At 40.9% G+C, this 13,587-nt stretch overlaps 1 protein-coding gene across 1 annotated transcript in view; it reads left to right on the forward strand.

Moving 5' to 3' along the window:
• The first annotated feature begins 1,698 nt into the window (after positions 1-1,698).
• dusp16 (dual specificity phosphatase 16) overlaps positions 1,699-13,587 on the forward strand; it is a 109,969-nt gene continuing 98,080 nt past the window's right edge. Inside the window, exon 1 of the mRNA XM_070900410.1 lies at positions 1,699-2,075. The gene's annotated coding sequence lies outside the window, so the exon portion shown is untranslated. The remainder of the gene's footprint in view (positions 2,076-13,587) is intronic.

Raw genomic sequence — 13,587 nt, forward strand, 5'->3', positions numbered from 1 at the left:
AGTCATAACGGACATAAGAAACATTATTGTAAAGAAAGATATTCTTACTCATCTTTTAGGTCCACCTGTACTATTAACAATTCCTGGCTGAAATTGTAGCCAAGTCACCTGCTCCCATTTCCAGGCCTATCAAGCAGACTTGGCCTTTAAATTTTCCCATCCCACTGTGAAGGGAATTACCTATCTCTGCTTAGTTCACCCCCAAATAACAGTACTAAAAACTCGACAGTAAATAATTTCATACTAAAACCCATGTAATTCAGTACATTAGAATAATCACCAGTACCTTTAGAATATACAGATCATTGGATGTGGTGTTCTGATTTGTTATGTGAATCATCCATTAAATGGTCAGATTTTAATAAACCTACCAGTGGGCTAATCGGTTGCAAAATGCAGAAGTGTTCTCATTTTATCAGATGAATGCTTAATTTTTTCTGACAGAATCCATCTGAAATGACAATTGGGAATAGCAAAATATGGGTTTATGCCCTTGATTCCTCATGTGGCTGTTCCAGATGTTGGCCATGGCATTAAACAGGGGAACTTAGTGGATGCCTGGTGGGTCCTACAGGGAGATATAACGGAGTCACACCTCATGCCATTCTGACACATCTCTAGAGTCTGACTTGAGAAACATTGATAGAATCCTTTTCAATCCAGAAATAGGGTGCACCAAGGAAGGCGAGGGAGATTCTCAAAACAAAACAAGGAAAAAAATAACTTCTGAAAGGGGAAATATACAAAAATCAAAAGCTCAGGGAACTGCTTGGTTATCTAACAATTTCTGTATGTGTTATATTTGTTTTGATCTTGTCAAAGAGTCTTAATACAAAAAAGGGAGTTTGTTTTAAAAGAATGGCCACTGTAAAAAACACTTTTGTGAATAAAGGTGGCTTAAAATAGCTGATTAGATTTTAAAAATTCGTCTTGGAGAGCCTGTGCCACAATGAACATTTCTTCATGGGTTTGTACTGTACTCAGTTTTACCTGAATTTTAAGGTGTATCAATTCTACCAATAAATTGTTTGGTTAGCTTTATCTAATGCTTTGTAAACATGCAATGCATACATTATACTCAATGAAAAACATTTCAGCACGTCATCACACTGCTTTCACAATTCAAGATGGCACAATTTTTCATACATTTCCTCTTCTAACCATCAAGTACAAAATGTTACCGTTTTTGGATAAAATGATAGGATAGGAAAGAAATGTTATCCATCGGAGGGAAACTGTAACAACTTAAAAACAAAAGGCGAGATGACATGCCCTGAGCTTCCGATGAGATCGCGCTCTCTCTCCTTGCTATTATATTCTGTATGTAACTCAATAGCTCTGCCACTGGGATTAATAAATCAAAACGATCAACCGGGATATTAAACACAATCTGAAACAACTAGTCTTTCCCAATAGGCTTTCGTATCTTTTACCACATTGCATATTAAGTATATAGATATGTAATACAAAAATTACAGACGAGAACTGATTATATTTATTCATATCCTTAAAGGAAAAGTGTGTGTGTGGGGTGGGGGGTGGAGTAAAGGTTAAAAAAGCTCTTTGGAAGCGTTCCCAAGCAGCAGGGTAATTTGAATACGGAGCATTGTCCTTTCAGTGCTGCTTGCTGAAATCCCGCCCCGCTAGAAACAAAGTATCAAGAACTGAAGGAGCGAATAAAAGATTGGGGAAGGAGAAGGAGAAGGGGAAACTGATTTAGCACCCTCTCAATCTGAACGAGGTTATAGTGTTACAAAGTGCGGCTGGAAGGTGCGTTGGTGATGTCAGAAAGCGGAGTGAATGGTTGGCCTCTCCCCAGCCCCTGCTCTGGTAAGTGGCTGTCAGTGGGATTGGTCTGAAATGACGCCATCCTTTTATTTTTAAACCAATGACCTCATCTCTGCTTCCAAGTTTTACTGAACAGAAAAAAAAACCTTCCTCCTGTGTATGTTATTTTTTAAAACTAGTTTTATTTCTCTCCTTCCTTGTCACGTTAAAATTACAAATTGGTTGCAAACACTGAGAACATCGGACGAGGAGACTTTGAACCACGTTGGAGCCTCGAGTTTGTTGAAGTAAGTTCCCCACAAGAGGAAAAAAAAATCACCCAAAAAAATCATCTGCGGGCCTGCAGTTGTCGCCTCACGTGTTGGGGGTGGGGTAGATGTGAGAAAATGTTGGGAGGCAGTTTGCTTATTATTATTGGAATGATATGTCTGTATTTGTTTATAAAAAAACCGTATTTTGTTCTCGGAAATTTAGTTGAATAGCTCTTATTTATGTTACTGGGTGAAAGATCCCCGCTGCCTTTTGCAGTTCAAGCTGATTGTCTTCTCTCCTTGTGAAAGGCCTGGGGAAAGGACAATATATACAGCAACTAAAAAAGAGCATTTTAAGAGACGTTTCACCGATCTTTAAACAGACCCGAGTATTTAATAACACTGCAAACCTAATAGAACTGTATTTTTCCTCTCCAGAGGAGCTCGACCGGCGTTTTATGTACTTGCCATTTGTTACAGTGTCGTGTCCGTCCAAATGGACTCAATTAAATTCTAATTGTACCAATAAAAATTACAGAATGCAAATAAACTCCCGTAGATCTCTAGCTTGTATCTGTCTCTTTTGGCGTTTATGTTATGATTTGTAATATCATAACATAATTGTAATAAGAGTCAAACTTGTACGGCATGTTGCTGGAAACGGTCTCGCTTACTAAAAAGGAAAGTGGGTTTAAAACTTACAGATAAATTAGATTAAATGGGTTTATGCAGTGCGATGGTCATCAAACCTATACACCAGACCAGATTTTATGAACACACACTAAAGTTTGGAAAGAGTAAATGGCCATGTGGATGTATTTAATTGGCACGGTAGCCTAGATTTTATAATCCCAAATAAAAGCGATAGGGGTGTACAACAGAATTGTTGTATAGTGTTAAGTGTAAAATTTACTGGTAATTGGGATGTGAGCCAAGCTACCCCCGCCCCTTTGCTGAAGGCTAAATTAAAATATATTTCGCTCACCTCAAATGCTAAATATCTAATAAGATAGCTACAACAACATTACATCACTTGCTATGTATACAGTAGCATGTAATATTTGTGTACTGGTTGCCATTTATTTTACTATAGCAACAACAGCTTGTATTTACATAGTGACTTTAATGGAGAAGTGTCCCAAGATACTTCAGAGGCATGATTTAAAAAATGGATGCAGAACCAAAGAATAAGACATTAGGAGGTGACCAAAAGCTTGGAGGAGATAGAGATAGAGGCAGAGGGGTGCACAGATCTAGGGAGGGAATTCCAGAGATTGAGACATAAGTAGGTGAAGGCAGAACCCCAATGGTGGGCTAATCGAGAGGGAATGCCGAAGAGATCGGATTCAAATGGAAAAGAGTTTTGGGGCATATAGCCAGTTGCACCTGCCCACATTCTTCCTGTCGTCGGCGGTTTCAGAAATGTACAAATTGTGTGTATATGTGACAAAACAAAAGTTTCTAAGAGTTCAGTGACTTAAACCCTTCTAGGTTTTAAATGCTGATTATAAGGTCACGTTATACAGCAGGCAAAGGTTTGAGTCACAACCTGCTCAAAGTAGCATCTAAATGTCAGTTAAATTTTAATGTTGGCAGAGAGATAATAAATCATTAAAAATTAAATTTTAAACACTCCTCGATAATCGACTAAAATTGTTTGAATCAAAATTCTTTGAATCACTATGTTGTATAACTGACCCATAAATTATATCACCTCAAGTATAACTGGCATAAAACTTTGCTACCAAAGTTACCAAATGGAAAGAATCCATTTAACGCATCAGTCATCTTTAATATAACTTTATATTGTTTGTTCTTGAAAAGCTATACCTTGGGTGTTTGAATTTTAGCTGTAAAGATTCTGCACATGTGATGCTTCATTAGGAGAGGTTATAAAGTTGTAACACAATTATAGGGTTCAAAATCAGTGCACAAATCATGACTACAGGTTATTAAACACTTACTTAAATCCTGTCAGTGTACCTAAGTTGAATTATCCCCTGTCCTCTAGTCCAGCTTCACCTGAAGACTGCACTTGGTCTTGACTCCCTGTGCACAACACTATAAGAGATTGACTATTAGATCCCATCTTAAATACACGAAGCAAAGTGTCAAAAATCTACATTTTCTTGGGGGCTAGGTGAGAGGGGGGTAGTATGCTTTGGACCCTCTAGAGAAAAAATCTGCATTATCTACAGTATACCCACTTCTAAAATTGCCACTCATCATCATCATCATAGACAGTCCCTCGGAATCGAGGAAGACTTGCTTTCACTCCTGAAGTGAGTTCTTTGGTGGCTGAACAGTCCAATACAAGAGCCACAGACTCTGTCACAGGTGGGACAGATGGTCTTTCAGGGAAGGGGTGGGTGGGACTGGTTTGCCGCACGCTCTTTCCGTTGCCTGCGCTTAACTTCTGCATGCTCTCAGCGTTGAGACTCGAGGTGCTCAGCGCCCTCTCGGATACACTTCCTCCATTTAGAGCGGTCTTTGACCAGGGACTCCCAGGTGTCAGTGGGGATGTTGCACTTTATCAGGGAGATTTTGACGGTGTCCTTGTAGCGTTTCCGCTGCCCACCTTTGGCTTGTTTGCTGTGAAGGAACTACGAGTAGAGCACTTGCTTTGGGAGTCTCTTGTCTGGCATGTGAACTATGTGGCCTGCCCAACGGAGCTGATTGAGTGTGGTCAGTGCTTCAATGCTGGGGATGTTGGCCTGGACGAGGAAGCTGATATTGGTGCGACTGTCCTCTCGGGATTTGTAGGATTTTGTGGAGACATCTTTGGTGATATTTCTCCAGCGACTTGAGGTCTCTGCTGTACATGGTCCATGTCTCTTAGCCATACAGGAGGGCGGGTATTACTACAGCCCTGTAGACCATGAGCTTGGTAGCAGTTTTGAGGGTCTGATCTTCAAACACTCTTTTCCTCAGGCGGCCGAAGGCTGCACTGGTGCACTGGAGGCAGTGTTGGATCTCGTCGTCGATGCTTGCTTTTGTTGATAGGAGGCTCCTGAGATATGGGAAGTGGTCCGCGGTGTCCAGGGCCACGCCATGGATCTTGATGACTGGGGGGCAGTGCTGTGCGGTGAGGACAGGCTGGTGGAGGACCTTTGTCTTACTGATGTTTAGCGTAAGGCCCATGCTTTAGTAAATAGGTCGACTATGCCATTATACCACTGTTCATATCTGCAGGAAAGATGGTATTCATGGTATTCAAAAGATAATGGTGTGGTTGGTGCAAATTTCTGGTGACCGGAGACTTAAGTATTGGCATCAGCAACGGTGACAAGACTGATCCTGCCAACATTAGAAGGAAAGGAGAATGGGAAAAGCTGTCTAATAAAATGGAAATACTGAGTGATTGTGGCTGCCAAAAACTGATACTAAGTAAATGTAAGCTCTGCAAGTGGTGAAGCAAAAATCTGCTATTTATTGCAGCAGGTGGCTGATGCTCTCTATTATATATAACATACATTGCAAGTAATGCAAATAGAATGGTGTTGCTGTCAACTTCATGACCCCTAAAATGAGGACAGTATCTCATCTTAAAATGATTTTGTTACTTTAAAAAATAATTTTTCCTCAAAATCCTGCAGGGCACTGGGATATTAGTTACACTTACAGTAAGTAAATTTGTATTTTAATACACTAATATTATAGCCCATTGTAGTGTTTTTCAACTGTAATTATTTCAGAAATGGTGTGTTGCCTCTCCTGAAATTTCCTCCTAATAATAATGACAATAGTAATTCAAGATATCAGTGCAAAAATGTAGATGGATAAAGTCCAAAATGGGAGAACCTTCCAGAAAACACATTTTTAAAAGCTTGGTATCGGAATGTTCAGAAGTGCAATGCTGTTGGGACATGAATGACCTTCATAAATTGCCCTGCCTCATAACACTGTCTCAGCCACCTGCTCATCTCCATTCACCAGTACCCGATTTAACTATGTACTAAATTAAATATGCAGAATAGTAAATCAATGATGATGTACATAGAGCTCTTAAGATGTAATTGCCCTACAGGTTTAGCATTGGTGCAAAGCAGTTTCGGCTTAATGTTATGGATTCAAGAGTTTTCAATTCCCTTCAATGTTATTGGAAAGTGAAACAGCTTTGCGCCAATGATACAGTTGTATAAACACAACCGTAATCTAATCAGCGTCTCAGTGGTGCATCTACTTTGGAGCCTTTTCCTTTTAAAAATAAATAAATACCATTATGATCTATACATATTAGGTACCATTTGAAGACCACTTCAGTTGACTTAGTCATGTTTTTTTAAAAGATTAATTAAATTATTTTAATTTCCAGAGTGATCCAGAAATGAATGATTAACAAGTCACTGTGAACATGAAGTGCAAATTTAGGTGTTTGCAAATGACAACTTGCACATAAGTGTATTTCTCAAAGCATTTTACAAGCAATGGGAGTGAATATTGAACAGGAAGTGAAATTTTGGGGATACTTAAAGCATATTGAAAAGAGTGATTTAAAAAAAAAAGCTTTTGTAGATGGGCGGGGGCAGGGTGGGGATGACGGCATGGAGTAGTAATTCAGGAAGATAGGGTGGAGCGGGCTCCAGTTGAAAAATGAGCCTTGGTGGTGGGGCAGTGAGAATAGGAAAATAAGAGTAAATCAGAGGCTGAGGAACAGAGAGTATTACTAGGGGATATGATTGGAGAAGGTTTCTCAAATAAAATAGGCCAAGACCATAGAGGGAATTAAAAACAAGAATGAAATTGATTCGCTGGGGCTTAGAGAACCAGTAGATTTGGGTGAGAATGGGCAGTTCTCCTGGTATCCTGGCCAACATTTATCCTTTACCCAACACCCCCAAAATAGATTATCTGGGTGGGAAAGCAAATTGTGAGGAGGACGCAGAAAATCTCCAAAGGGATAATAGACAGGCTAAGTGAGTGGGCAAAAATTTGGCAGATGGAGTATAATGTGGGAAAATGTGAGGTTATCCACTTTGGCAGAAAAAATAGAAAAGCAAATTATAATTTAAATGGAGAAAAATTGCAAAGTGCTGCAGTACAGAGAGACCTGGGTGTCCTTGTGCATGAAACACACAAAATTAGTATGCAGGTACAGTAAGTAATCAGGAAGGCAAATGGAATGTTGGCCTTTATTGTAAGGTGGATAGAGTATAAAAGCAGAGAAGTCCTGCTACAACTGTACAGGTATTGTTGAGGCCACACCTGGAGTACCTTGGTCTCCATATTTAAGGAAGGATATAGTTGCATTGGAAGCTGTTTAGAGAAGGTTCACTAGGTTGATTCTGGAGATGCATTGCTTGTAATTTACCAAAATTCCTTGGATTCTGGGGAGGTCCCAGCAGATTGGAAAATTGCAAATGTAACGCCCCTATTTAAAAAAAGGAGGCACACAAAAAGCAGGAAACTATAGACCAGTTAGCCTAACATCTGTGGTTGGGAAAATGTTGGAGTCCATTATTAAAGAAGCAGTAGCAGGACATTTGGAAAAGCAAAATTCAATCGGACAGAGTCGGCATGGATTTATGAAGGGAAAGTCATGTTTGACAAATTTGCTGGAATTCTTTGAGGATGTAACAAACAGGGTGGATAAAGGGGAACCAGTGGATATGGTGTATTTGGGCTTCCAGAAGGCATTTGCCATGATGCTACATAAAAGGTTACTGCACAAGATATAAGTTCATGGGGTTGGGGTAATATATTGGCATGGATAGAGGATTGGCTAACTAACAGAGAGCAGAGAGTCAGGATAAATGGTTCATTCTCGGGTTGGCAACCAGTTACTAGTGGGGTGCCGCAGGGATCAGTGCTGGGACCCCAATTATTTACAATCTATATTAATGACTTGAAAGAAGGGACTGAGTGTAACGCAGCCAAGTTTGCTGACAATACAAAGATGGAAGGAAAAGCAATGTGTGAGGAGGACACAGAAAATCTGCAAAAGGGCATTTGAGGAGGACACAGAAAATCTGCAAAAGGGCATAGACAGGCTAAGTGAGCGGGCAAAAATTTGGCAGATGGAGTATAATGTCGGAAAGTGTGAGGTCATGCACTTTGGCAGAAAAAAAATCAAAGAGCAAGTTATTATTTAAATGGAGAAAGATTGCAAAGTGCCGCAGTACAGCGGGACCTGGGGGTACTTGTGCATGAAACACAAAAGGTTAATATGCAGGTTCAGCAAGTGATCAGGAAGGCCAATGTAATCTTAGCCTTTATTGCAAAGGGGATGGAGTATAAAAACAGGGAAGTCTTGCTACAGCTATATAAGGTATTGGTGAGGCCACACCAATACTGTGGAATACTGTGTGCAGTTTTGGTTTCCATATTTACAAAAGGATATACTTGCTTTGGAGGAAGTTCAGAGAAGGTTCACTCGATTGATTCCGGGGATGAGGGAGTTGACTTATTAGGAAAGGTTGAGTAGGTTGGGCCTCTACTCATTGGAAGTCAGAAGAATGAGAGGTGATCTTATCGAAACGTATAAGATTATGAGGGGGCTTGACAAGGTGGATGCAGAGAGGATGTTTCCACTGATGGAGACTAGAACTCAAGGGCATGATCTTAGAATAAGGGGCCACCCATTTAAAACTGAGATGAGGAGGAATTTCTTCTCTGAGGGTTGTAAATCTGTGGAATTCTCTGCCCCAAAGAGCTGTGGATGCTGGATCATTGAATATATTTAAGGTGGAGATAGACAGATTTTTAAGCAATAAGGGAATAAAGAGTTATGGGAAGCGAGCTGAGTCCATGATCAGATCAGCCATGATCTTATTCAATGACTGAGCAGGCTTGAGGGGTCAAATGGCCTACTCCTGCTCCTATTTCTTATGTTCTTCTGTCAGGAACCTTTTTGTGTGCAAAATGGCTGCTACATTTGCCTGGATTATAATAGTGATTGCACTTCAAAAGTACCTAATTGTGAAGGATTTAGGAGGTCCACAGGACATGAATGGAGCGATATAAATGCAATGTCTTTTTTTCTTTTTCTTTCTTTCAGTGGGCATGAAAGGATTGTAGTGGATTATCTGACATTTTGAAGGGTGGTGGTGGGATGGTGATGGGATAATTTGAGAAATTGATCTTCAAGGTGAGGAAGGTATGAATGAGTGTTCCAGCTATACTACCTCCACAGCTGGGTGAGGAGTGCATGTTCTGGAGGAGGATGAAGGTAGTTTTGGAAATGGACTAGATGTGGCATTGAAATTTCCGCTCAAGGTCTAACAATGCCAAAGTAGCATGTTGCTGGGTTGGGCCTGCGCGAGCTGCTAGGAAGGTTGATTGGGTCAGAGGCACATAGGTACTGAAGAGCAAACAGAATGGTTCAGTTTTGCTGACATTGAGCCACAGTATCCAAAGTACTGTTCAATGTATAAGATGTTAGGACTGTGAAATGTGTTACTTTTTACAGCAACAACAACTTGCATTTATATAGCACCTTTAGCATAGTAAACCGTCCCACAGCTCTTCACGCGAGCGTTATCAAACAAAATTTGACACCGAGCCAAATAGTTAAAAAATGAACAGTTGATTTTATAAGAGGGCTACTAACTGCCAATATTCTCCAAATCAACCTAACTGCAAATGAGAGTTTAGGGAATTTCACAAGTTCCTATTTTTTAAAACATTCTTTTTCTTTTAGGATTTTACGTTATTTGTACAGTAATGTTTAGATAATTTTCAAGAAGTAAAAACACAACATTCAAAGAGGTGCAGTGTCGTTTACATGACAGAAGGAGTAGTAAAGTACTGTTCATGCTTTTAAAAGGGAGCCTTAAAATGAAATGTAATTTATCCCTTCTTGTACAAACAGAAAATGTGGGAACACTGTATTTCATGACTGAGCAAAACCTTTTATATCTCACTTGCGAGCCAGTGGTTTTACTCACTCTTAGAAATAATCTGGGTATTCTACTGTCCCTCAACATCTACTCCATGCAAGAAAAATCTTTCTCGCAGCTTAAGCCACATATGGAATTGTATTTGACGTATCACTGAGGTTTGAATTGTTTCCAGTCCAGACAGCTCAAAAATGTGTTTTTCAACTAAAAGTCAAATAACCTTAAAGATGCTTGTATTATCCTACTAAAATGGCCGAAGCAGTTAATGCAGTTAAATTTATATTGTAGGGGCAAATCAATGAAAACAATTTCTTCCTGACCCAGTTTGTGCCTGCTTGGTTATTAGTAATCCAGCTGTTCTTGCTACACAGTCAATGAAAACATCATTACTGACCCAGTTTGAGCCTGTTAAGTTATTAATAGAATAGCTGTGCTTACTAGGCGCAAGTCTGATTTTACATAGGATTTTTTTTGTCTATCTCTTAGTGCTTGTTGCCTTTATTGCGTTTTAAACCTTCCTACATTATTTTGGCTCTGGTTATTTGAATCACCCTGATGGGTAAATCCCAACTTCCGTAATCTGTTGAGTGTCTAGCTTTTTTTTTACATTTAGATAAGTTTTTGAACCTTGGTAAATGAACAGCAAACTCTGTTAATTGCTTTTAGGTACTGGATTATCTTATGCCTCTGTAAAATAATCCTTAAGTCTTTGAAAGTAATAGAGTATCACTGTGGACATTGCTTTAAGTTTAAAATATAAAGTGAATTTGTTATACAGGGTACAGATAGTAAACCAGTGAACAATGTAACATAGAAACAGGAGTAGGCCATTTAGCCCCTCGAACCAGTTATGCCATTCAATGAGATCATGGCTGATCTGTGACCTAAGCTCATATCCCTTAATACCTTTGGTTAACAAAAATCTATCAATTTTAGATTTAAAATTAACAATTGATCTAGCATCAATTGCCATTTGCAGAAGAGAGTTCCAAACTTCTACCAGCCTTTGTGTGTAGAAGTGTTTCCTAATTTCACTACTGAAAGCACTGGCTCTAATTTTTAGACTATGCCCCCTAGAATATATTTACTATAGAATGTCCTTTATATGACTCTCAAGAAGGTAAAATAATAAAAGTCTGCAACTCCTAAAAACTAAATTAACCTAATATGCATAGCATTTCCCTTTTCCCTCAGGGACATTAACCTGTCAATTCTGTTCATACTGTCTTGGCTACTTTTCTGAGATTGTTAAACTGACTATTTTAAGGGATTTTCTGATTGCCTCTCTGCATGAGATTCTCAAACTGCCCATGTGAACTGAACATTTCTCTCGTTCTATCTTGGATTTTGACTATCTAATCTCACTAAATTCAAAAGGGAACTGTCAGCTAAATAAAAACTGAACCAATCGCAAAGTTTGTATATGTTTGAAAATTGTACATTTAGACTTCCTCCTAAGCCTGGTACCAGCGAGACCACAACAATAAACGTTGTTGCATTGTATATTGCTTACCTAACTGTTAAAGACTCATTCATTGTACTTCGGGAGTTTAAGAGACAACAAACCTGGACAAACATACATTATTTTTATCACAGGTAATTGTTCGATTGCAAGTATTGGTTTAAGACCAGTAACTGATTTAGCATTTCTAACCAGCAGCACAGATATACTATCAGCCCGCTGACTCCCACAGTTACCTTGACTACACTTCCTCCCACCCACATCCTGTACAGACTTTATTCCATTCACCCAGTTTCTCTCTCTCTCTCTCCATCACATCTATTATGATGATGCCACCTTCCGTACCAGTGCTTCCGCTATGTCTTTGTCTTTCCTCAACCCAGGATTCCCCTCCATTCTGGTTGATATGGCACACGACTGTGTTCGTCCTATTTCTTGCTCCTCATCTCTCTCTCCCTCCCAGACCCATGATAGGGTTCCTTCCCCTTGTCCTCAGCTTTCATCCCACCAAGCACCACATTCAACAGATCATCCTTCACCATTTCCACCACCTCTAGTGTGATGCCACCACCAAATACATCTTCCCCACCCTTCCCCTTTCAGCATTCCAAAGGGATCGTTCCCTCCTCAATACTCTGGTCCACTCTGCAATCAACTGCAACATCCTTTCCCCTTCCCACAGCATCTTCCCATGCAAATGCAGGAGATGCAACACCTCCCTTCCTAGCGTCCAGGGCCCCAAACACCGTTTTCAGATGAAATAGCAATTTCCTTGTACTTCTTTCAATTTAGTATACTTTATTCACTGCTGACAATGTGGTCCCCTCTGCATTGGGGAGACCAAACACAGATTGGGTGACTGCTTTGCGGAACACCTCCATTCAGTCCGCAAGCGCGGCCTCGAGCTTTCGGTCGCTTCCCAATTTAATTCTCCATCCCATTCCCACTCTGCCTCCTCTGTCCTCAGCCTCTTACACTGTTTTAGTGAAGCTCAACGTAAGTTCGAGGAACAGCACCTCATCTTTCGATAAGGCACTTTACAGCCTTCTGGACTCAACATCAAGTCTAACAATTTCAGATCATAACCTCTGCCCCCATTTTTTCGGACTGCAGCTGTTGGTAATGATTCTGCTATTCCCATCTTTTGTTTCCTTACTTGTCCTCTGAAAGTGAACTGTTTTGATTTCAATGTATTTTAAAACTTAGTGCTTATTTACTTTGAAGGAATTATTCACTTCAATCTTTAGTTGTTGCTTTCTTCTTAGGTAGTCCCTCGGAGTCAAGGATGACTTGCTTCCACACTAAAAATGAGTTCTCAGGTGATTGATGAGTCCAATGCGGGACCTACAGCCTCTGTCACAGGTGGGGCAGACGGGTGATTGCAGGAACGGGTGGGTGGGGTGCTTGGGTTGCTGTGCGCTCCTTCCGCTGCCCATGCTTGTCTTCAGCCTGCTTCCGGCGATGAGACTTGAGGTGTTCAGTGCCTTCCCGGATGCTTCTCCTCCACTTTGAACAGTCTTGGGTCAGGGATTCCCAAGTGTTATTGGGGGTGTTGCACTTTTACAAGGAGGCTTTGAGGGTGTCCTTCAAGGATTCCTTCTGCCCAGCTGGGGCCCGCTTGCCTTGTCGGAGCTCCGAGTAGAGCATTTGTTTTGGGAGTCAAGTATCGGGCATGTGGACGATGTGGCCCGTCCAGCAGAGCTAATTGAGCATGGTCAGTGCTTCGATGCTGGGGATGTTGGCCTGAGCGGGAACACTGACGTTGGTGCGCCTATCCTGCCAATGGATTTGCAGGATCTTGCGGAGGCAGCGTTGGGGTATTTCTTCAGTGCTTTGAGGTGACTACTGTACATAGTCCATGTCTCTGAAGCATACAGGAGGGTGGGTATCACTACTGCTCTGTAGATCATGAGCTTGGTGCCGGGTTTGAGGTCCTGGTCTTCAAACACTCTCCTCCTCAGGCGACCAAAGGCTGCACTGGCACACTGAAGGCGGTGTTGGACTTTGTCATCGACGTCTAGGCTCCCGAGGTATGGAAAATGGTCCTCGTTGTTCAAGGCCTTGTCGTGAATTTTGCTGATCTACAGAACAGGAAACTGTTCAACCTCCGTCGCCTCCAGTCCAGATCCAAGGTCGCTCCATCCTCTGTCATTAAATTACAGTACGCAGACGACGCCTGCGTTTGCGCACACTCGAAGGTCGAACTACAAGCCATTGTCAACACTTTCACCGAAGCATACGAGAGCCT

Source organism: Pristiophorus japonicus, chromosome 15, assembly GCF_044704955.1.
Source record: "Pristiophorus japonicus isolate sPriJap1 chromosome 15, sPriJap1.hap1, whole genome shotgun sequence".
Classification (NCBI taxonomy): Eukaryota; Metazoa; Chordata; class Chondrichthyes; family Pristiophoridae; genus Pristiophorus; species Pristiophorus japonicus.